Source organism: Myiozetetes cayanensis, unplaced genomic scaffold (assembly GCF_022539395.1).
Source record: "Myiozetetes cayanensis isolate MyiCay16 unplaced genomic scaffold, myiCay2020 scf2-11, whole genome shotgun sequence".
NCBI classification, from domain to species: Eukaryota; Metazoa; Chordata; class Aves; order Passeriformes; family Tyrannidae; genus Myiozetetes; species Myiozetetes cayanensis.
Window position 1 is genome coordinate 63,942,372 of NW_026087411.1, and position 26,799 is coordinate 63,969,170.

Here is a 26,799-nt window from a genome sequence, read left to right on the forward strand (position 1 = left end):
AACCTGTAGGATCCTAAAACTTGGAAAAACTACTGTCAGCTTTGAAACTGGCCGGGTTGCTTAGCTTGCCTACTTACCTCAAGCGTTGTTGGGCAAAGGGAAAACCTTGACATAATTATTGTGTTTTCCATTTGGCAATAGAGTGTGTAAATAATTTTGTATTAGTACAGAGGCTTTGTGCTTACAAAGTTTGTCTGTCACTACAGCTCTACTGATGTAGTAACCATGGAGGGGAACAATCATTGTCTTACTGACCTGAATTTGAGAAGTAATATTCAAACAGGAATAACAAATAAAACCCAACATTTGAGAAGTTGCTGAAAAGAGCTCTGAATCACAGTACAGTGGATTGTAACACAGAAAATTGTCTGATAGCTGCAGAGCAGTAGCAGCATCTCCAAAAACTCTTGTTTTTTCTTTTGTCAGTGTTATCTTACATTTGAACGTTTTGTTTTTATCCTTCTAATGCAAGCAGATAGTCCACTGCAGGTAGGTGAGACACTGCCACCATCTTTTCTGCTACTTTTATAAGCCTCAAAGTGAGACCAGGAAGAAAACAGAGGGGAGATAGAAAACATCCAGACAAAATAATAGTGTTCTATCAACTTTGTCTAGATACTTTCAAACAGCACTCCCCACTTTGCTTCTGGAACATGTTCATACGAAATAGGCACTTAGGCAACATGGCCAGGGTTTCACTCCAGCACACGAAGATCCTACTTATTTTTGGTGTGAGTCAGTTCCCAACAGACAAAACAGAAACAATTCCACCTCACAGAAGTGAGGGGGAGGTGATCAAGGGCCACCAAGCAAGGGGTTGTAGGGAGGAGTTAGTGTGAATTCTTTCACTTGCCTGTGGGTTTGTGCAATCAATGGTGCTGTGAAGAATACTACTGCAATCTATTCACCAAGTGACTTGATGCCAGAAATTTTGTCTTTTTTCATTTGTAAGCTAAAAGGCAATGTAAATGCAGTTTTCCTTGTGATGAAAATGAAACATTTTAGGAAAGGGGATTTGATGTTTCAGAGCATTTTTAGCTTGAAAAGAGGAAACTGAGATCTGAAGTGCTATTATTTTGAAACATCTTTAAAATCTTGTGGATAAAGTAATTTAAAATCTAATTGCAGTAAACTTAAGAAAATGGATACCACTAGTTTTCCGGAGATTAATGTTTATTGGAAACTATATAGCTCCCTATGCACTATGCAGCTGCATCTAGTATTACCACATCAGAAGGCCCAGAAGGAACTGCTGGGGCTCCACTGGCTATAGGGAGAGACTGAAAATCTGTGAAGCAGAGAACCAGCCAAGCACTTTGCTAATGCCATGGCTCTTCAGACCAGCTGAGAGGGAAAAAAAAAAAAAAGGTTGAGGAATCATCTAGTACACTCTGGAAGGAGAGAAACTATTTGTTAAATTAGAAGGACCTGGAATTAGGTTCTGGAATGGAAACTAATTGTTAATATTTTTTTTAATAAAGGGAACAAAAAGAATTGCTACTGGGACCAACAGAGCTAGTAAATTCACTCTATTTAATTACCTTCACAGAGTAAAATCTTCCGTAACTGGGATCGTATTGAATACTTGCAAAAGTACTCAATTTCCAGTCCTTAGTTTCAAGAATTTGGAAATACATATTTATCAACTGATACAATCTCCTAAATAAAGATTTTAAATGTCATAATGAAGAAAATGTAATAGAGAGTTTCAGATAAATCAACAAGAACAAAATAGAAATGACTGATAATAAGCTATTTTCTATGACTTACTGCCCATCTTTTTCTAGCATAAGTGCAGAAAGAAGTTATTTTCGTGGATGGAGTTGTTCTATACAAATATGCCCTTTCATGGCTCCATATTTTGTACGTAAAATAAAAAAAAATTAAACAACTTTAGGTCTATAATTTCACAGAGATTCATGTTTAGTAGTAGAAAAGAAATGTTCATTTAAAAAATATTAGAAAATAGAAAATAAAGTGTTCCTAATCTCCACCTTCCTGCCAAGTTATCATTCCCTCCTGAGTAGGAAAGTTCATTTATTCAGGGATCATGAAATTTAAAAAAATGTTTTCTTTTATGCCTTCAGGATTTTATCTGCCTCTCTAAACCACACACCCTGCTGTCTTTGTCAAAGGGTCAAAACAAAGAGATTTTCAAATTGCAGGAACAGGTACCAAGGGAAAATGTAAATCTTTCATAATCAAAAAAATATCTCTTTTTGTTAGCACTCTTTGGACAGGATAGATATTAAACTTATTTTTCATAAATTCTCAGACCACCCAGCAGCATCACTAAAAATATAGCTATACATGTATGCATGTGTACATGGAGATGTAGAGTATAAATCAGAACCATTTGAAGAAATATTTGTTTTACTTTTATAAAATGAACAAAACAGTCAATAAAAGATTTGCACAAAGCAAAGAAAAATTAATTCTGGATTGCTTTATAGGTATCAGGCAATTGTGCAAATATACTCTTTAATTTGCGTAAAATTCCATCTCTTTTCTAAAACAACTGAAGTGCCAGATTAGAGACAAAACTTGAAAGTGGTGACTCATTTTGTCTGTATACATACCCAGTTCACCTGGATTCATGTCATGTCTTTTCCTTATTTTCCCCATTCCATTTACCTGTCTTGAGATCTTTCAGTGCACAATTCTGAACATCTTCCCAGGAAAAGATCCTTCCAAGGCAAGGTTCACCCTTCCAGTTTCACTTTAGGAAGCAATTTGCCATCACTTGGGCTGGCACCTTAAAGGCAACTAGCTATGTTTTCTTTCATAATATGAAAATACTGAGAGGTGGATTTATTAAGGTTCTTTGTACAAGAAGTCTGCATTTCAGTGGACTTATCTCAATCTCCAGTCTCCAGTTCTTTCTTTGGTGAACACATATCAGGCTTGAGGATCTTGAAAAAAAATTGCTCACTGAGAATGAGGATTATGTCAGGTAACTCATACCTATCTCTGCTCTTTAGGAAGGAATCACTCTTAATTAGTATAAAAAGCTAGAGATGGACTGAGATTTTTTACAAGGAGCGATGCATGCCAAGAAATACACATGAACAGTCTTCTCTCTAAAGCTGTTTGTCAGGTAGATTTGTGTATTTGTCTTCCATCTCTTCCTGAAAGAGCTTTGCAAAGAGACTTCAGCAAGTAGTTGAAAGAATTGTGGGGGGGAGGGAGATAAAAAACTTTCTGTGAAGAATAGCAGGGGGAAAACTTTCAGCTCTGAGCTCGACTTGGTGCACAGTAACAGAAGGCTCATGAGGATAGTTTTGAATCTCCTTTTTTTTTTTTTTTTTTTTGCCCTGGTGTGAATCTAAACAATCTTTTGCTGTACTCATAAGGTATTTTTTCATGGAAGGTAAGATTTCTCTCACCTAGCTCTAGTCGTCTGGAACACAGGCCTCTAGTTTGAGCTAATCCTTGAGGCTTGTATTATGAACTGTAGTAAGAAAGAGATTCTTCTAATTATGAAGTAAAATTAGTCTTAGGGCAGGACAGAGAGCCCTTCACACCTGCTCATCTTCCTCCATGGACTGCAGAGGGAGCTGAGGTGATTTGTTCTGACCAGATGACTAACCTTCACGTGGCTACCATCAGTCCAGCCTCAGCTTGCAAGGTGGTACCCCAGACAAGGAATCACAGGGCAGAAAACAGCTTAAACCATTCTTCCCACACTAACCTGCTCTCACTGTATTCTTTTTGAGACACAAGTCCCTCCTGCATGTTTTAGGAATCAGGGCATATTTCAATGAGAAGTGTTCTGCTTCTTTTGTTCAATCAAAGCACCGTGATGTTCCAGCACTAACTGTCCACAGTTAGCTTTTAAGGAACAAGCTGCAGAAATAGAAATGATCATCAGACAGTTCTGCAGGACAGATCAACCTGGCATTAAATACTCAGTTAAAAAAACAGAAAAGGGTAAAATTGTATGGGGAGACTTTTCCTTTTGAAATAAATAGCTATTTGTAAACTTATGTTCCACTTTTGCAGTCTAGGCTGTTGTGACAGTCATGCCCAAGTGAAATGGAAGGTATAAGAATCTTTATTCTTATTCTGTTAACAATTTTTATCGGAAAAAACATTAAGATGCTTTCCAGAATAGTTCTGTGGAAAGACTGTGTTTGCTATAGGCTCTCAGCTCCATCCAAATAACTTTATGAAACATCACATAAAAGCCAATGAAAACAAAGTTTGGAGCATTCAAACTATCCTAAATTTAGATGTCTGGTATTTTATGTCACTGTTAGTTGTCCTACCCTTATTTTAATCCTACACCCATATCAGTTCTATTTTCATCTAGGCTAACCACGCAGCTATTCTTATAATTCTACCATTCTTTCCAATAAAATTGATATTTTTCTACTAAAAATATTAAATATTGATATAACATTAGAACTTGCAAATGTTTAAAAATGCAACTGAATTGTTTATTAGTTTTGTATCATTTTGCATGGTAAAAAGTGCTACCTTGTTTTACACATTAAGCAATTCATTCCAGAGAAACATTTGGAATTATTTCAGACACAGCAGATTCAAGTCAACAAAACCACTTGAAAACAGTATATTATTAGCTCTCACTAAGGTGATGGAGTATATTTATTGCACCATTTAAACTGCGTGAGTCAATTATAAGGTGTAGAACAAAAGTGAAAGAAAAATTCCTATCTTTTTAACAATCAGCTTTGATTCTGAATGGTTATTTGAACATAGATGTCTTTTTTCCACTGCATGTTTAGAGACACCTCTCCTATGATAATAAAAGACAAACCACAGGACTTCTTTGCTTTATGCTGAACTACTTATTTCAAAGTCACAGTAGTAGGATATTTTACAGTGGACTTGTTGACTAATATGCAAATTATACTTCCCAAACGTGACAAGATGCACGTATGAAAACTGGGATGTGTCCTAAAAGGACATAGCAATATTTTACATTCCTTTGATGTATTTTGTCTACAAACATTAGAATATTTACAGAATTAAAAACAGCTATAACATTTTTGCAATGATTGTCATATAATTAACACACTGATTATAGTTGGCTATTGAACTATTCATCCAAGCCACTGTCTGGATTTGGAGGAGAGAGGTGAAGAAAAAAAAAATCATTAGGAATTTTCTCATGAGTATAGTGTGAGACCTCTTTGAAGCATTTCCAACTCCTCTCTGAAAATGTAGAGGTACTCTTCTGCTGGTGATGATGACTGAGGAAGACTCTTAAACTAAAAATATATATAAACAGAGAGTAACCCAAGACTGTGTAGCTTATCTTTCTGATTGCAACTATGTGTTCTTTTAAAGTAAAGCCTGGGTGGTTTCCAAAAGCATCTAAAATCCCACATGCTTATTTAAGGAATTTCTTGGAGTGTTGTAGAAGAGATAAAGGTAATGTAGAGTATCTATGCCTGATCTCAGGAATGTTTTATAGAAAACTGCTTTACTTCACTTACATGGCATTGGTCTAAAGGAAGCTGATACAACTGTGCATGAACAAACCCTGAGAAACTAAATCACATTCAGATTTGTCTTTTCAATTTTTAGCAACTGAACCTACTTTTTCACATTAAAAAAATATCTCCTTATCAGTATTTAGGTAATTATACTCAAATTGATATTATTTGAAGGGAAAACTGTATATTTATATCTGCAGGAAAACCTTTATATCTGCAGGTTCTGTTACACTTTGCTTACCAGGAGAACCTGCTGAGCAACTTCCATTTCTCCCATTCCTTCTGCAAGAGAAAGCAATAGAGACTTCGGAAAGTCCTGTCACAGTTGTTCATGACTGTTCATGACTGCAGGACCTTGTGCTGTGCAGAATTCCAACATATTCACTAGGAGCAATAATTAACTTCTAACATTGACAAGGGAATTAAAAAAAGAAATATTAGTAGGAATCCATCACAGATATGTGAAGGATATACATGGTACAGATCCATGAAGGAAGAATTTGACAGAATGCTATATTATGGTATGAGATTTTTTGTTGAGCTGATCAGAAACTCTTTTCAGAATAGGAAAATAAGTTTCTAGACACCCAGATTTTCATGGAAATGGTTTAATTTTTCAGGAAAATAAAACAACAAAGGTTTTGGAAAACAAGTATAGTTTTTGGAGACAAAATAATTTGACTTAGGTGAATTAAACTAGTTAACAGAGCATCAAAACGCATCTTCTTATTTAAAAACAGAAAACTGAATTAATATTTTTTAATCAAAATGCTTTATAATTTCTGTTCTACAGGGTGCTTTGACCTTTTGTTCCAGTCTGGAAAGTAAACAGGTGCTGAAATGAGTAAATGTGACAGAAACTCAACTTTCATTCTGTTGTATTTATTTGCATGTGCAGCAGTTAAATCCTGCACTACAGAAAGAAGAACCAGGAAGAGTGAATTTGGGAGCACTCTGTATTTCCAGCTAGTGCTGTATCACTAATAGAAATAGCTTTTGCAGAGTTCAGAACTAATAACACGTACAAGATTCATGGCTACCACATAGATTTCAGCTGAACTGTTTCACGTGAAAATAATAAAAATAACAAGAGGAAAATTCTTTTAAAACTGTAGTGCATTCTCCTTTTCTTTACCATTTCCTGTCCCATTTCTTTCTTCATTCCTCATGTCACTTCCATCCCATAGATATGCTTTGTTTTAATGTTTTAAAGAGAATGTAGTACATAATCTCTGTCTCTGAAACAGTTAGCACAGGACAGAGAGAAGTTTTGTAGTTTCTTTGGGAGTTCAGTGCAGAGATGGGTTTAATCCACAGGCTTGGCACTAGGGTTGATGTAAAATTTAGGGAGGAGGGTGCTGCTGACAGACAAATTGCAGTTTGTGCAAGCTCCATAGCACTTTTCTCCCTGCTCTTCCACCAAAACTACTGCAGAAATAATGCACAGAACAAAGGAACATGAGAGGCTGGTACAAGGAGCTTCTGGCATTCAGCAGAACAGGCCCTGGCTGTGGGAAGCCAACACTGGTTTTGAAAACAATCTTTGGAAGCAGTGTACATTTCTCAGAAAGCTCTGCAGGTGGCCCCAGCGCTGAGCTTTTAAAAGCACAAAGCTTTCAGGCATCATCACACAGATCTGCTGTAAACTTAAGCCTGTTCTTTGAATGGATGTAAGGTGCCTAAATAGAAGGTCATAATAGTAGCAGTAATACTACTAATAATGAATTATAATAGCACTATTAACAAAAGCTGTGAACAGTCTACCTTATGTGATCTTTAAAAAGGAAGTTCAAAAGCTAAAGTGTAGAAATAGGTTTTTATTGGTTTCTCCTTTCTGTGGCATTCATGAGTCACAGGTCTGTGAAAGAAAAAAAAAAAAAAGTTTAGAGCTACCTCCTTTTAATAGTGTGACTGAAGGAGAAAGATGATGCAAGCTGTCTCACTCATTGCTGACTGAGCTTCTTACTTGGGACACGATAGAACTTGACTGCAAAGGCAAAAATCCCTGTAAGTGGCAGAATGGGAAAGGGGTATCCCTGGAGGCTGCTCTGTCTTTCATTGCCAGGCTCTATAATTACACACTGCCTTTCAAAGTAAGTTGTGAAAGCTGTCTTTGCAGCCTGCTTCTCTTTCCCAGGCCCTGGGGAAAGTGCATCGTAGCCATTCCCTGCCAAATCCAAACACCTTATGATCAAGCATTTCTAAATATGGCTCTGCAGTGGAGCTGCTGAGGGAAAGCAAAAAAAGAAGGTGAAACTTTTTTTTCCCATGAATGTCTCACCTGGAAAGCTTTTAAGGTCCAGGAAAGTACTGGAGAATGAAGAATTGAAACACTTTATAGTAGCTTATAGCCCTAACTTTCTGATATTTTTCTTGCCGTTTCCAGGTCACTAGTTAAAACAAAATACATTTGTTTGTATTTTGCAAAATTTTTCAAAACCTTAAACCTCTTAAAAAAGTGGAAATTGTCTCAATCTAGCCCATCTCAAAGATGCTGTCAAAACCATGAGGAAAAAATCTCAGTGGTATTACTAATAAAAGCATATTACAGCACGGATAACAAAGAATGGATGTGTATCCTCCTGAGTTCCTATGGGCAGGAAAGAATAGCTTATTTTTCTCTCCATGGCCTCATGTGGTAAGAAGCCAGGTCATTCCAACACGTTATTACATTCCTTGGGAACATTCCCGTACAATATTTCACTGCTTCCCTGGTGCTCAGTGATAAGAATTGTAACTCCGTGACTCAGGCCAGTGAACATTTGTGTGAAGGGATTCAACTTCTTAAGTGAGTAAAAGCGCCCTGGCATAGGTATGGACTGCAGAGGCTGCCTCTGGATAGGGAAAGGCAAACATAGATGTGTCCTATTTCTGTTCTCTCAGCTGATTCAGGTTCCCTAAACTTGTTGCTATCCTTTCCAGTGACTGTGCACTTTGGAAGGATAAAGAACTATTTTAAGTTCTCATTTATATGATGTGCTATAAAATAAGGCCCAAGATGGATGAACAGGGGCTCTGTTTTTTAACAACAGTGACTTAGAGATCTGCACATCAACGATCTCTTCTGTAGATTCAGACAGATTTACAGTGCCTGGAAATGTTTGCCAACAAAGATGTTATTGTAACTCCAATGCCTGTTCAGGAAAGTTTATGAGGTAGACTTAGAAACTATTCATATTGTCTTCCTGCATGTGATGTATGGGAGAGACAATATGCCAAATTCATTGCTGAGTTAAAAACAAAGCTACTGCAATGTTAGGATTGTATCTAACACCAAGTACCTCACGTTCTGGTCTGTTGCCTCCACCCTTCACCTAAAAAAGAACTGCCATATTTAATTCTTCTTGCATGGCTGTGGGCAACATAGTTATCTTTATCTCTTCTGTGTTGTCACTTCTGTGCTTTTCTTGCACAACTGATAAATAGGGGCAACTAAATGGCACAAGTTATTGTATCTGTTCAATTCTTTGTGAGAAAGTTGCCTGGTCATTCGCAGGATTGGTTGTAGTTTACAATGCTAATAGCTGACTTTTCTCCCTCAAATGCCCTCAAAGAGTGCCACTAAATGAAGGATAATTTCTGTAAACAGGCATAAATCCATTTGGATCAACAGCAACTAAACTTTTGCCTGGATATTTTTCTCCCCAAAATATACTAGTGCTGGTTTGTTTATGTTGGTTTTGTTTTTTTGGTTTTGGGGTTTTTTTTCCATATTGATCTCTTGGATTGCCATTTTTGCTTATTCTGAACACCTGTCAACTGCTAACTAATACAGTTAGTCAAGACAGCTCATAAATTTTTTTCCAAAGACAGTTCAACTTGCTAGTGGAGAACAGTAGGTAGTTCTGCTTCTTCTGCTTTTAATTATTGGAGCATACAAAAGTTTTATATGTGTTTATATGTCTAAAATGTACCTTAACTAAGTCACTCCTGTGTCTTTCAAATTGAATGCTAGTTGTATTTTTAATTAGTGAAATTTTAAATAACATCTTCCTCCCTTTGTTTTGCTCTTTAAGGAAGTTAAGCAGCCTCCATAATAAATAGCCTGCTCAAGGAAGAATACGCTGCCTCTTGGCTTCTACACTTTGCACTGATTGTGTTAAGCCTATACTCAAGAACCAATGCTTTCCTGTGAATACATCACCGACATTAACTGCACGTTCCTTGGATAGCAGCAAAGTATTTGGCTGTCTAGACACAGCCAAATAAGAAAACAAAGCTTACTTTGAGCAAATTACTAACAACTTCTGTTGGCCAACAATGGGCAGAAAGGTTCTCTGATTCCTTTAGCTGTGGTGCATGGGAGTAAGTCCAGGCTCCACACGAACTAAATCACTGCAATATTTGCTACTCCATCATTTCCATTCTAGGAAGAAAAAATACAATCCGGAGAGACTATAAAGAAACATGGGACACAAAGCCAGAGTAGTCACTGCTAAATCTCTCATGTTGGTGTGGTCATTTTTTAATAGTTCAGGTGTAACATAATGTTGGAGGGATATAGAACAGGAAGGTGGTACCTGGCCAATCACTCTGTTGTTGGAATGGTTCTGCTTCTTTTACATTACTATCCAGTTTCATGTTTGGAACTCACTTTGTTCAGGCTGAAAATTTAGCACTGAATATTTTTTTCTACCTGTAGTGTAAGCAGATTTTCTCTATGTGATCCATTTTTATTTAAAATTAAAAGTTGAAGAAGAATTGTGGGGTTTTTTTGCCTAATTCCTAGGTTATAGGAAATATTTTCCCAGAAAACTCAATTCTTAAGAAATATAGACCCAAATCATGTGGGTCATTTTTCAGGGCTATGTGTAGCAAATCAGACATATCAATCTTGATATAACAGAAACTGATAATTTAATCTATTCTGAATAGTACAGCAATGTAGATCACTACAGCACATGCCATTGCTGCCAACCAGAAAAGCTGACCTTGTGAGGTGTGAACCCTCCATCTGTTTTGTAAATTTTTTTTAATCATCTTCATACCAAGGAGCCTTGAGATTACCAGTAGTGATATTACAAACAGCACACATCTCATTTATTTTCCATTGATGTTGAGCTCACTGCACTATTCTAAGTGTATTGCAACCCATAGTAAAGACCTTAGTGCTTGGATCCTCACAGTTATGGTAAAAAATGGATGCAAGGGGTCTTTTGAACTTGGTAGCAGCATGGCATGTAATGCTTCATCCTGTTCAAAGGTTTTAAGCCTGTGAAGGCTTGTGAAGAAATGACAGATAATAAATTATTTGCATGAAAATATGTTAGACAAGCAGGAAAACAGAGCCAGTAGTATGAACTGAATGAGTGCATTCGTTCTGTCTCATGGACCTTCTCCTGCTTTCTTCTGCTGGGAATAACCAGAAACTGGTGCTGCTTCACTGCTACTTTGCTCTTGCAGTGTGCCATGTTATAGAGCATGCTAAAGTGAGGGAAAAAAAAGAGGTACCAAAAGGGGTTAGAAATAATTTTTTCCCCTCTCTCCTTCTCTCTCTACACCCAAAACACTTTCTTTAGTCCAAAAAATATATCTAACAGAAGGTCCTTTTAGTTTGTATACGGTGCTGATGTTGGCTGCCTCCAGTCAAGATATAGCAGCTGCGGAAAAACTTTTCTTTCAAACATTGTATGTCCTCTTCAGGGTACTGGTAAAGGATCTGTGATGCAGCCACAAATATTCAAGTGACTTTTCCTATCCTTCAAAATGTGTAACCAGCTGGTTCAGACACAGCTAAACATTTCCTGCATGTAAAGCATAATTAACCGATACAGCAGTTGAATTTCAGACAAGGAATTCTCCAAAGTGCTCTAAGCACATTCAAGGCCCTTTTCCCCACTTTCCAAAAGCAAATGTTTATCTAGAAGCAGAGGTTTATCCAGAAACAGTGGTGTCAATGTCACCAGTAAGAACAAGTTCGTTACACTTCGGCAGCCTCAGTTGGCCTTGAAAGGAGCAAAGTTCAAGGTCATCAAACAGGAATGTTCCAGAAAGTTGTCATATTTAGCACAAAATAGCACACTCATCAATCATCTCTGTGAAGCAAATAAGATTTTGACAGCTGGCATGTTTATACAAAGTGCCTGAAACCATGGCTATTTTAGGAGGCCTTGCACAGTTGTCAAAGTTAAAGACCTAAAGTTATTTCACTTCATCATGTAGTAAAACCACCTGTTGAATCATGGCACTGCAGTCTTGCTGATAACCAGCCTAAATACTTAAGATCTGCCCACCCACCTCACTCTGCTGTAATGTTTTGCACACATCATCCTCACTAGAAATGAAGTTAATAAGGTCTATCTGTCCACTTCAGTTGACTGAAGTCATAGTCCTGTTCTTTGAAGGTTGTGAAGAGTGCAGTGGCTGGCACTGTGATGAGACCTATCCCCTAAAATACTTTGGAAGTGAAGAGACATGTCCCTCAACCATCCATCTTGCCAGTATGCTTTCCTTTTTTCATTGCAAAGTCTTTAGCCTATGCTGGTACAATATCCTTCAGCAGTAATTGTGGGTAGATACCTTGAGAAGTAGAAGATCTGAGGAGGAGAATGACAGTAGTGAAAGTTTTGTCTCCATATAGCCTCAGCTATCAATCTCTCAGCTGTCAGAAGGCAGTGATAGAAATGAAAGACACAAGAAGAAAGCCAGAGTGTGATAAACTAATACACGAAGAAGACTTTGTCTTCTTAATACGCTTTCACTTCTTCCCTATTTCCTCTCTCAGAAATTGTTAGTGTGTCAAAACCAACAAATAAAAATTGAATGCTAATAATAGGTAAGATATGTATCTGTTTCCTGTGCTTTGTAATTCTCTTTCCTTATTTTGAAATTTGTTGTGGATACCAGTTATGAGTAGGTTTTAATAGTACTATTATTCAAATTTTATGGTGCTTTCATCAAGCTCCTATGATTGTACTCTGACCAAACATCATATTTTGTATCCCAAAGATCTCCAGTACTATCAGTGCAATGATCTACAGCACATCATGATCTAAGAAGCAACTATTATCTTTAAGCTTTTTAGCAGATAGCTTTCCCCCTCTCTTTCTCATCGTGCAAATTAAATCAGAGGTTAACCTCAGCCCAGTACTACCCATAGGTCCCCACATCCTGACTCTCCACTGCATCTCATTTCACAACACCAGTCTCCTTTTTGTGCCACATTTTACATTCACTCTGTAAGTCCATGCAATATTTGAAGATATCTAGACTTAGGGAAATCCTAACAATTCCTCTGTTTTAGTTAGCATGGAAAATACATTGGTCCCAGTGAAATTACACATATTTCCCTATCTTGAGTTTCTTACATTTTTTTCAGCAGCTGGAGAATATCCTTCACCTTTCACATCACTTCTTTTCTTTCTTTATTGTAGATGTCCAAATACCTGATTCTTTCTCTAGTTCTTCTGTTAGGAATAAGCTGACAGAAGCATTTCACTGCTGGAAGAGCAGCACTTCCCCTTTTTACGTTATGTCCATCTTTACCATCCCCATGTTTGTCCTTGCATCCACCTCTTTTCAAAGGGCTATAACAGACTTTTTTTTTTCCTGCTTTGTCTCTGAAGAAATGCTAATGGTGTAGACCCCAATGCGTCACAGAGGAGCTTTCCCCTAAGCTTCAGCTATCCTATTGTTTTGTCTGACCAAGTCTATTCACAAGATAATAACACTTAATGAGTCCCTCTCTCTCCCTCCTTCCCACAGACAGACTTGTAGACGCCACTCTTCGGCTTTTTAGCATTAAGGGTAGAAAGCAGTCACTATAAAGGCATGCCTACATTGCAGGCAGAGCTATGATTGCATCACATGCAGACATACTTGACTTACCTACTCTGTCAGCCCCACGAGACTGCGTGCTTACCAGTACCCTTAACCTGTGCTGAGCTACAGCCTCCCATAACTCTATTCCCATTTGCAGCTGAGTTCCCACAAATGTATTCCCACAGGTGTGTATCCAGCAGACCCCTGCTGAATTGCAAATATTTTGAAATGCTGACAGGTACCCAAATAACACCAACACCTCATAAAGCCAATCTGGAAATCCTGTAGAAAATTACGAAGCTTCTATTCAGACTCATGAAAATACAGGCTTACCCAGTACTTGGTAAGAGCTATGTCACAGGAAAGTATTTTCTGAAAAAAGTAGCTTTCACCAATTTTATACTAACTATGTCATCCCCCCTCCCCAAGCATTAAAATGGTCCTAACACTCTTACAGCTATACTCCTACAGTGACTTTTGATGGCAAGGTAGTATAGCCAGGTGAATATTTACTGAGCAGCAAAGGGGAACGTGTCTCTGCTGGGGTGCTGCAGTCACACACAGGCACCGACGGGCATCCTCTGTACTTACAGCCTGGAGTAAAAGTACTCTCCCAACACAATTAACACCTGCAAAATGTGCTGAGTGATCTATTTCCACTAAGATTTGTCTGTCTGGAGTCTCCCACGTTACATCATCTCCTTCTCTGCATCATGAACATAAATGTGCTGGCAAAGAGGCAAGAGTGTCCTGGCTGGACACTTGACTCTCTTCTCCCAGGAGGACCCTCATTTTCAGCTCATGCCATGGGTTTCTCACCTCAGCTGCTGAGCCGTGAGCAGCTGCCTTTCCATCTTTTCTTCCGTGTTTTTCTACACCTGGCCAAGATTCTTGAAAGAACATTTCTTTCCTCACCATAGAGATAAGAGAGTTTTTACAACCAGCTGCTCCCCCTGCATGAACCCTCCCCATCCTGAAATTTTGCTCTGTAGTTAAGCCCCATTTTGTCATTTTGCTTACTGTGTTTCCTAATGGACTTTAAATCATGCAGATGTTTTAAAAATCCCTTTGCTTTGTACGTAAGCAATCACTGTTGCATTACTTATTGCACTCATCTGCTTTGTCTGAAAAATTGTTTGTGGATTAGTGATACCCATAATTTGAAAATTATATGTATAAAGAATACAGGAATAAAAGCAGTGGCACGTTCTCATCCCTGTGAGGATGTTCTGCAGGTGTGAGTTATAGTTTGGGAAAATTAGTCCTAAATTTTGAAGGCTGAATGTTAAGTTAGCTATGTCTTGCTTCTGCAGTCTGTATCCAATTGCACTGAGTGCCAGTTGGTTACCTCTTCCATATCAGCCAAATGTAGTTTATGTATCTTTTCTTACATATCAGACCTTCATGGTAATTTTAATTGAGAGTTTTTTAAAGTATCAGGGATTATTTTAGTTCAAAATCTTGGCTGGTAAAGTATCCAAAGTAACAGCTGTTATATGTTTATTAAGAGTTCCTTGATACCATACATAATATTAATATTGAGCTGCTAAAATTGCTGGCTTGCTGAACACCAACTCTTCTGTTGCATTTTATGATCACTAATTTCCTTGCTAATAAGCTATGACTCTTTAGTGTCTTTAGTGCATTAGCTGCAAACTCGGCAAACACCAATCCATCTGTTCTTTGAGCAGGGCACAAAATAGGCTGACAATGCACAGAGGGTGCCTAAAGCAACTTGTTCTGCAATGAATTCAGCTGTATGACTGTGACTCAGTGCCTACCGCTCTCTTTAAAGGTAATTGTCCAAAACAGCTGACTCAGCCTATAAAACCTTGCCCATACAAAGAGTTCACCTACGCCATTTGGCAACTTATCTGTATCGTGCTAGGCATTCTCAAACTATGCCTACCAATAGGACACCGTCCAGTTCCCAGCTGAAAGCATGGAGTTGGCTTCAGTGGTATGTGGAGCCTGTGATTATCCCCCTATAGATATTGGTCCCTATGAACAGTTCTCCTCCCACCATTGTTTTCACTATTTGCTGGACACCTCCCACTGCTTTTTCAGGGGTGGACTTACCAACTCTCCACTCATTGGACTCCCAATCTCTGGAGCAATAACTTTATGGATGGATGGGTTGAAAGTTGTGAGGGATGCTTAAGGGTAGTGCCAAGGGACACCAGATACCCAAATACCCTTAGTGACTGCATAGTTCTCCATTTACATCTAGCCTGGACTACCTCTCCTCCTATTAAGGAAAAAGTGATATGCATAATGTAAGCACCGTCTTCTGAGATAATTAAATATTTGGAAGAAAGAAGGATAAAATCAGGGAACAAGTTTGATGTTGAAATGAGAGATCACTGCTCATACCAAGCTATGATGAGCTCTGTGCTGCTGTATGTCTTGTCAGATCCATGAAAATGCCACATGTGATTCTTTATAGGATGTGTGCCAGAGTGTGCAGTGGAGGCAGCTCACGCAGCTGACTCCATGCTCATGTGAACATGCCTCTTCCGTGCTGATGAGATAGGAAAACTCATGAACTTTGGTCAGAGAAGGAGAGTTAGCAGACAGGGTAATAAATATCAAGAAGACACTGTTGTATGAAAGAGAAACAAAAAAGGAAGGACATTATGGTAGACATTTGGAAGAAAAAGAAAAGAAATTAAAACACATGGAAATTATTTACCGAACTATATATTATCTCAGCATAACTTCAATCATCAGCTGCTGCTCTGGTCTACCCACTGTACCCTCTCCCATCCTCTTCATTTTCTCTTACTCTAGTTTCTCTCTAGTTCACACAAATTAAATTTTGACAACAGATTTTTTTTTTTAATTATTAGCCATGTTTTATAATTCACTCACCTGTCACTATCTCCAATTTTATCACTACCTCCTTTTTGTTCCCAGGACTTTCATGTTTTAAACATTCATCCCTCTCCAAATTTTTCAGCCTTTATCTTTAGGTTCTGTCCTCAAGGTTTCCCAACACTCCCTTAACTTCCTTATCATTCTATTAAATAGAAGTGTCTTGTCCAGTAAGTTTCATATCTGCTTTTGCAAAATTTCTATATATTTCTCCCATTTAAAATGTGTCCAGAGATTGTGCAAAGGAGAGCAGAAATTTTGCCTGAAAGGAAGATCTAGGAAAATAACTGAGAAACATAAGCGTATTCATTAAGTTTGGGAAAGTGACAAATACAAATTTTCTTTTCAAAATTTTCATTAATATTGATTTTGTAATAGTATAATTTAAAAAATATTATTACAGTATAAAAATATTAAAGTCTTAAATTCACACATTTCCAAAAAAATAGCATGTATTGGATGTTTCAAAATGGTGGTGTATTTTCTTCAGAATTCTCTATCCTTAATGGTACCAAAGTTGAAAAGGGCTGCTTTGGTTTACAAGGAATAAATACTGAAATGAAAATGCAAACTACAGAAACCCTTTCTTGGCACAGCTCTAAATAAAATAGCTTGCAATTCTTGGTACATGTCAGAATACTTTCAAAAATCTAGGAGAAAAAAATTATATGGGAATGTGGGAGGCAATTATGTTTCACAACTATTTGGGATGGATGGCTAGAACAATCTGGTTTTTTTGCAGGTACAAGCATGTTGAGTGTCCCATCCACTGGTTTTGTGAAGTGTTCCTGCCAGTTTCCAATTGTGAATATAGAGAAATCGAATGATTTGAAATTTTTCCAACTTCAAGCAATCATATTCTAAATCTTTCTTCTTGGTATGTCAAGTGTATATATTCTTGAAAATTCTTTACTAGTGTGTACTAACATCAAAGGATAATGCAAAATTATATGTAATGTCAACCTTGAAAAGCATGTCAGTGTTGCATTTTAAATACAAAAATATAACTTGATTCCACTGTGGCTGTTACTAAAATCTTCTACATAAAGATGAAATTGTACCTTACTTTAAGTTGTATTCCCACCCATTTCTGTAACCACTGAAAATAGGCTTGCGTGAATTCTTTAACAAACCAATTCTTTCCTAAGTAAAGCTAGAATTACAAAACCAGGTCCTATTTCAGTAAAATCAAAGTGTTTCGACATTGCTCATAGCCACATTTTTAAGGCAAACAGAAAGGGTATTATCTCTTCCATGACACATTTAAGTAGCCACTTCTAAATGTTTCCAGCTTTGAAATCTGAGGAATTTCCAGTCAGGAAGAGCAAATATATTGTGCCTCTGCTCCTCCTGTCATCCATAACTGTGCACTAGTGAGAAGAAAAATCTTCTCACAGAAACTTTTGAATACTTTGAAACAGAACTTCTAAAATAATTGCATAGTTTTTCATGTGATAGGAGCAAGAAATGAAGCATCAGAGTTTACCAAATGCAGACTAAGTCCTGCTATGATTCACAGAAATGTTTTAAGTTAGATTTTTCTACTAAAATTCTCTGTATCAGATATGCCACTTCCCCCAGCTATGCTATTCTTTTTTTTTAATGGAAATGTTGTGAGATAGTATATTAAGACCAAGCAAAAATGTATATTTGTACTTTAAAAAGACAAAACAAAACAAAAAAACCCCACCCTCAAAATCAGCAAAAGCAGCTCGTACCTTTGAGACAATTGGTTGCACATTCTTTGAGGTCAATATACGAACAACAGAGAAAAAAAAAATCTAAATCTGCAGTAACAACAGATTACACAGATGAGAAACTGGTATAATAATCTCATTACTGGAAAAGAGTCATGAAACAGTGGAGCATCAGATGTGAAGCTGAGGCTTTCTTTTAGCCCTGCAAAAAGTGATAGCAGAGAAAAGGTGGGGTAGTGAAGACACTTTTGAACAAACTTCATCCAGATGTGCACGTGGGCCTGATCCAAGCTGACCAAGACTGACAGATAGACCCTCACTGATTTGAGTTCTGTTTGGAGCTGATTTTCAGAAAATTGCCTTCTCATCCAAGTGCCACATCATCAGGTCGTTCCTGCACTGCTGTGCCAAACAGCTGCTCCTCTAGCAAACTGTCCTTAGTCACTTGTGTGATGCGTCTGGTTGGTTGTGTCACAGCACTCCTGGGAAGGTATGGAGAAGAGGTGGTATACAAAGAACAAAATAGGTAGTTAGAAAAAACTTCCTTGGAGAGAATAAGAATTAGAGAAAAAGAGAGAGAGCGCGAGCAACTGGGAGGGTTCTAAAGGAAGTTTTTGACAAGTTCTGTGCATAAATGACATCAGGCATTTATGGAGGTTAAAACAGTAACAGCCAAATTTCTCTCAGCCTTGAGAGAACCCACTAAGGGTTCTGATGTGGAGTGAAAGGAAGAGCAATCTGTCTAGTATGCCTGCTTGACGTATGTGCGTGTCCTCAACATTGGCTGTGCATAAGCCTCAAAAACCACAGCACTTCAGTAGCACTGAAAAATCAACATATGCATCTCTTGCATTACCTTGGAAGGGACCATGGGCTGATTTTCCAAAGATTTCTAAAAGACCTATATACCCTCACTGGTCTGGGGAGAAAATATCTTTGCCAACAAATGGAACAGGCTTTCAGCCTGTTGTGGCCAATTCCATCTTGGTGTTGAATAGACAAACTCCATTGAAATTCAGATTTGAACCCCACAATACAGTATACAGTTTTCCCCAGTGTTCTATGTTTTTATTTTCTTACATTCACACTAAAATTTTTACATTAATCTCTCACTGTCTGATTTTCTAGTATAGATCATTATGCAGGCATTTTACTTACGACAAGATGTCTTTTTGTTTTCAGTGGCAGAAGATAAATGTGAACTGCCCAGTAGAGGGTGTTACTTGATTTTAGGAATAAAACCTATCAACAACCTTTAAGAGTAATAAGATTTACATGAGATTATGCAAATCGTGGGAGCCATCCACTCCTTCTCACATCAGCACTAAAGAAACGGAATGATGGCATTTTTTTTTCCTGACATTCTTGTTTCAACTGGTAGTACAAAGTGCTGAGTAGTGATCTAAGTAAAACTTTGCATTTGTGCTCTGACAGCAGTCTAAATGACACTAGATACTACTGTTCAGAAATAGGCATTATGTAAACAACCCAATACTCTTGGTTCACCTTGGTAGACTTCTCATTTTATATTCTCTCCATAGTTAAGTTGAAAGTAGGTGTTTGCTTCACGTCAGAATTTTAAGCTTTTTGCCTTTTACCAGACCAAACCAATCTGCTTGAAATTTCTTAAGTGTGTTATTCTGGTAAAGTAGAAATTTAATGGAAAGTCTGAGATAGATTCAACACGATGTTTGGGAGGCATGAAGGCTCAAAAAAGGAAGTGGTTTCACCTCTTGAAAATTTTCCTAACATTTTTTTTGGCTCATAGTAACTGCAAAATGGCTTGGCTGAGAAACTAGAAATTTGTTTTAATCTTTTGTAGATGGTGATTTCTGTTTCCTTTGGCTCTTTAGGGGTACTTCAGGGGGTAATTATTTAGTCACTAAAAGACATTTTTGCAAACATTTAGGGTTCCTATATCCACATGTCAGCTTGTATAGGGCTTATGAAATCTATAATAGGGAAATGTAGCTTTCCCAGACTGCACAGACTGTTTCACAGGTAATTCTTGTAATCAGGGCAGGGCAAACTTCCTTTCAGAAAAGACTTTAGTGGGTTTCAGTTCTCCTATGAGGGAACTTCTGTTATCTGCACGTACGTCTTTTGGCAGGATTTAAGGGAGAAGATATTCTTCACCACAAATCTAAACTGGTTCTGTAAGCTCTGCCACTCCCAGTGCATGGCCAGAGGCAGGCCTGTATGTAAAGACTTATCCCAATGACATCCAGGAAAAAATCACTTCTGTACTCTTTTCATTGTTGGTAAAATGTCCTGTACTGGCCATGAGGATCACATCTTTAGGTGTAGTTAACAGTTTTTCCGCAGTTACCAAGACTTTCCATAACAAGGATTGAAGGTGATTTGAACTTTCACAGTCTGTGATTTGTTACTCATGTTGGCCCAAAGTCCAAGGACCGAAGTAATTTACTGGTAGCATTCCTTTTTAGAATAATATAAGTAAAAGGTGAGGTCCTAGATTTATGAACAAAATATGGTCAGAATTAGCACCAAGGTGATGAAGATACAGTTAAATTTTTGAGATTTTTGTGCTGCTCCCAACTTCTTTTATTTACCATGAATTATGTCTTTTTCAGTCCAAAATACAGAAATAAGGATGCAGGATCAAAAAATGTAAGTCAGAAAGTATCTGTGGAAGCCTGGGAAACTTGAAACCAAAGGAATGTCATAAAGGAATGAGAGGGGTACGTAATAGGTATAAAAGAGTTAATATTACACCTGCAGGCAGAATTATCTTTCAAAGTACAGAACATTTTCTGAAAATAATTTAGCATGGGTGAAATGCTTACTAGAAGTACCAATGTGTAAAACTAGTCCTGAGACAGCCACTACATTATGAGCGAGATGTTCTTGTCACCAAACTTTCTTTTTCACCATCTCCCTACCCCAAAGTACCCCAAACTTTACAGTAGTATCTATTTTATGAAGGTAAAGTAGATTTTGAAGAAGGCCTTGCTTATAGTCACCTATTAGCCTAATATGTTTGCAGGTACTGGCCCAGAGTTTTATGTGTCTGTAAGAAACTTAGTAGTGCCACAGAAGTGAAAAAGTGATACCTTAAAAGATGATGTGCTGAATTTACATTAGTTAAATTAGTGAAATTCTGATAAGTTCAAAGAGTTATGGACTTGGTAGGGAGAAATGCTAACTAAATGAAATGAAGAATGAAGCAGTAGCAGTTTTGTCAAAAGCAGGTGAGAAGTGAAAAAATAAATATCTAAAAACTGTAGAGAAAAAGGCTTTTCAAAAGGTTGTTTCTGGAGGGCAAAGAGAAAACAAGAACAAAATTATTTTCAATGAGAATTCTCGTTACATTTAGCAAAGTAGACATGATTTATAAGTAAGCAACAAATTTACAAAGACTTTGTAGGCTTCACTTTGCTAACATCTCCTACAGAAGGAAAGTCTTCACTGGATGATTTTCAACTCATTTGTTACTTCTGTTCCACTAAGCAAAATATTGAGAAATCCCTGATGAACAGAAGACCAGAAATGGAAAAGAGAACAGAAATGATCAATCCTAGGACACCTCAGGGGCAATCCTGAGTGTTGTCCCTCTTTAAATGCTTTCTCAGAAAGACATTTTTCATCCTGCAAATAATTATGAGGACCAGCCATCCATCATCTAAAGGAAATTTCTTCATTAAAATCCATTTGTCTTGTAATTTCTCTGTTCGCAAATATGGGGGGGAGGGAGGGGGGTTTCCATCAAAAAAGTCCATCACCTTTCCCATACTTGAAAGAGAAGCTCCAACAAGAAGTGCTCGCAGGTTCATTATTTGTCTCAGTTATTTGCCAGATGTTAAGTGAGGCTGTGTTTTGGCTAGCCTGTATGCTCTACTGTAATATTAAACCAAATAAAACATTAAATGGGGTCCAAGTACAGACCTGCACTTAAGAGAAGCATTTTATGAAAAGGGAAAATTCCTGAAATTTAATCTTAACTCTTGAGATAATCTAAATCATTTATGCTACAAACATAAATTAAGTTCAATATACTGTTAGAAATATAACAAAGTCCACTGTTATTCAATACAAATAATCTCCACCAACACTCACTCTATTTTACTTTCCAGATAACTTTGCAATGTCTGGAAGGGCTACTTGTAAGGGACTCTAGCCTCTGTGTCCAGTACTCCTGAAATTGCAGGCTATCTATCTGAAGACCTTATTTCCATGTGTCCAAACTTACAAACATATCAAGACATTTATTCCACCAAACGCCCTTAAATGACAGCATTGCTGTTTCTCACTGGCAGTTCACAAGAGCATATAGATTATTAACTCATTCAAAAAAAGCCAAATGGCAGGTTAGCTGCTGCTACAGTTACAGCAAAATACTACCCTGAACACACAAGAAAAGGACTTAAACATGTATTAAAACATCAGAAACCACATAAGAAAGCTAAATGAAAATATCTAATTTCTGGTGTGACCTGATGGCAGAGATCTCCGGCAGAAAGTCTCTTCTTTATGGGAGGATGTGCTTTTAGTACCAGTCTCTGACTAATGTAAAAGCTGCAAGATAATATTGTGGGGAAGTACTCTTTTTATTTACTGTTTGCAATACTGGGTCAATATAGGTCCACAAAAGGCTTGTTTTGGTTTGGGGCTTTTTTCAAAGATCCTTCTTGACCTGGATGAGTTTCACATCAGGCCTCAGTTCTGTACTAGATAAAACTCTCCCACTGGCATTTTTCTGACATCCATTGTAAGTCAGTGAGGAGGAACCAGGAGGTTATATCTGAATCTTGAGGTGCACAAGTAATTGTGAAAATTACTTCTGGCTTGTTTATAGGAAGGATACAAAATAACCCTTGCAATTGTCTGAAAAGTCTCAAACTCTCTCAACTGTCCCTCAAATAGTGTTTGTTTAGTTTATAAATTTGAAACGACAAAACAGCATGACAACATTAATTTCTATCTGCATGTGTTGACAATAGTAACAGGCAAATGAATAGGAAGGCAACTAGGATTTCATCTGCATACATGCATACATATATGTATGTAAATAGAAAGACACATAAAATACAGGTGCACAAGTGGCCTAGAAAATTAGAGAGCAGGTAAAGAAATACTTTCTGGTGTATAAGAAAAAATAAGTACAATTTATATAGGCTAAATTCCATATACTTGTATTTGTCCTCAACCATTCACATGTGAATGATTGTACAAATATATGAACGTCAGGGCTTAAAGAAAGGAACAAAACAGTGTAAATTAACATCTACTTGAAACAATATTGAATTTCTTCTTGGTGCAAAGTAACAGAAATGGAATGATGTTGAGACAGGCATTTTGTTTAAAGGCTCTTTTAGCTGTTTGAAATTCGGACAAGAGAAGGCTTAGACCTGTCTGGGTTTGTAGCATTTTGCCCTGGCACCTCCACAGTTAATATGTGAAGCAATGTCTTGTGAAAGTTGTGGCTGAAATAGTTGTTCATAGCAGAAATAAAATACATTAAAGTTATTACTTACATTTCAAAGCAGCCATATAAAGCAAGCTTAGTAATTATTACAAACGTGAATATCCTAAAATACCTCTAACTGTAATCACAGTAAGGCCATTTGATACAAACTTCTAATTTAAGAACAAACTACTTGCTTGGAAATCAAGCTGTAGTAGCAAGAAATTACTCTAGGTTTAAGCAAACATTGTTCAGAATTTAATCCTCCGTTTGCTGTGGTGAACTCTTATTTGTCTTCCCCAGGGAAATGTAGATTGCTGCATCATTATTAACTGTCCTGCCTCTTTCTCCTCTCCCCTTCCCTCCAGTTGCTTCCACTTAAATGGTACCAACCTTGGTAAAGATCTTGGTAAAGATGATCCTTAACTTCCTTGAAGAAGTAATGTGAGAAGTCTTTAAAAACATATGCTCTAAATACAAAATTATTGAGTTAAATGTAGGGAAGTATACAGATGACTTAAGGAGACTCTCCATATATCCCCAAGGCATAGTGATACAAGAGTTCGCTGTCTAAGGTTTTTATTCTTACTTTTTTGCTTGCCAGTGAAGTGCATGCCCTCGATGGGCTGGAGGAAAATCATCCCCTAAATTTTGCCTAGGTACTCTAACTGCCTTGCACTGTTTTCTTTCTTTTCTTTTTTCTTTTTTTTTTTGTTCTTTCATGAACAGAAATATCATGTATTAATGACAAGAACAATAGGAAGAATAAGAAATTTAAATTTTACAAAATTTCAATCAGACTCAGCTAAGGTTTTAGGAGGAGAGTAAAATAATTTATTTCTCACTTCTTGGAGGGAAATAAAAATCCAGTTCAGCTCTTAGACAAGAAAGAGCAAGGAAAAGTATTAGTATCACACTACTTTTTGATGGAGGAATGGATGCAGAAGTATTGCTGGTAGAAGTTTGGATCTTTAATTCATATTAAACAATGGAAAATTAGACGGTGGAAAAATATGATTTATATTACAAATATTTTGGTTTTGCTTTTTTTTTATCTGTGTGCAAATCATCCATTTATTTGATATAGGTAATTTTCTTGCTATTTTACATGCCTTTCCCACTGTGATATTACAGATAGGCAAAACAGAAGAAGCAAATAAACAATCTTCAATGTGATAAATGCAATTTATAATTAACATGGACAGGGAAAAGATTCTAAGTAGAGGCTTAGAGAAATTACTAGTCCTGATGTTCAACTTGTTTCTAAATTTGTCTGTGGACCACTGATAAAATAAAATCAGAAAAGTCTTTATAAAGTAAATGATATATTATTACACAAAATAATAGGAACATGCAGTGCTGTAAGTATGAATTAGGCATCATGTGGTTTACTTTTGCATCATATAAACATACTAGTCAGTCCAATGCTGAAAACAGAGCCAGGAATTCAGTAATCAGTGTCCCTTGTCCAGCTATTAGTGACTTCCAACGATCCTGGGTATGAAGGACCCATACGGAACTACTCATGTAAGTAAAGCAAACTGCCAGAGTGACCTTTTCATGATGAGTAATAATATATTAGCCAGAAATTGTGAATATAAATACATGAAACAAAATTAAAGCTCACTGAATTCAATTAGATTTTTCTCTTGAATTTGTTGGCATTGAATCACACTGGGAAATGAAGACTTGCTTAATGTAATGCCTAAAATAATACATAAAAGCCCATCATTATTAATCACACTAGCAGTACATTGCATCTGTTGAGTCAAGGCCTAACAGAGAATTTCTGACACTGAATTTGTTAATTTTTTACATGAGAAATTTTCTTCTAAAACCTTATGAAATTTAAAGGATGCTTCACTGCTGATGATTCCCCTGGCATAATGTGGACACATACTTAGGGAGATAACTATCCTGCTTACTACTTTGGTTTGGTTGTCAGCAGCAGACACTGCATTTTCTTCACTAGGACATTAATCCATAAAGACTCAATTTATTTCCAAGTTGTTGTGGATCCAGAAACAAACAAGTTCATTCTGAGGAAGTACCACTCACTTTCTTCATTTATTTAGCTGTTCCCCTTCTGTATTAAGTTCTATAACTATGGCATTATTGTTCTATTCATGAACACCTTTTCCAACTTCATTAATACCAACTAAGTCAAATTAGACTCATAAAATGGGAAGTTCTCATTTCTCTTTTTATTACACTGGATCCTAGCATAGGCAGATAATTAAAGACATTTCTTCATGCTCGTTAGTGTCTTACTTAAGACTTCTCTCAAGACTCTGACATTTCACTAAGTGCATGTCTTATGTTCTTTTCACTTTTTGCTGTAAATTTAACAATTTTCCAAATAGTGCAGAGAGCTGGTAAGACAGGGACTATTTACCTTATGTATTCACTTTTCTGCTTAGAAGGTGGACCACACTGCTTCCCACAAATGAGAGCTTCTGCAAAAGAAATCTTTCTCTTTACCATACTCCTTACTCTCCTACTAACGAATATCTGCCACTATCTATGGAGTTCCTTCATCATCTAAGTTAGCTTAAGGATCTTTACTGCTCCTGGAAAATTCAGTTCAGATGTCCAGCCTTCTACTCTTAGGCACATAATTCTTCATTCTTAGAATTTTAGAAGAAAGTATAACTATCTCTGAGTGCTAATGCATTATGATACTTGGGATCAGTGTGGAGAACAGTTTCTCACTGAGTTTTACAGTGCTGAAGGATTATTAAAAAAAAGAACTCAAAAAACTTCAAATTCATGTATGGATTGTTATTTCATGTACATTTTAAAGATCAGTCAAAAAAACCAGTCATATGAATATAATGACTAGTTGACCTCCAAACAAAGTTGGGTTGCTGTGAGGCAAAATACAGGGTATAATTTCGGAATAGAGATTTTTTGATTTGTAAATGCTTAACAAATCAAAGAAAATAGAAAATTAATCAAATTTCTGAAATATTCACCATTCTAAGTGTACAGTCATGGCTACCTCATAGAGATGTTTGGAAAATAGTATGTTTTATGTTTAATGAACTGGGGCCTATAGCAAGTCTTATTAGGGAAATTAATAGGCACAAGCAGAAATTAATCTACTTTTGTATATATTTTACATATAAGTCTTTGGTCACAATAATATAACTTATTATATAATATAAGTTGTTATTATTTTTGACAGAATTAAAAATAGCATTTACTCCATTTCAGTATTTTGCTAAATCCTCTTAATCTACAATTGATGAATTTGACTAGCTAGGACTAACATGTACTAGTGAACCTAATTAAAATTTATTTACATGCAGTTTTGTTGCTGTCCCAAAAATTCCAGAGGAATACTTCTGCCCACCAGCAGGCATGTCCATGAAAAAAAGGTCTTCTGAAATCCTAAACCTAACATTTTCCTGTTAGCCAGCATTAATGTCTTTAATGTAAAATCTGATCCTTTAATAAATTAGAGATTATGTAAACTCTGTAAAATGTTTTTTATCAGCAAGAACTAATTATGTCAAAAGATTCTATGTATCTCTATTTTTTCCTTAATCAAGAGGAAGATCAGTCCAGGACAGAGTCC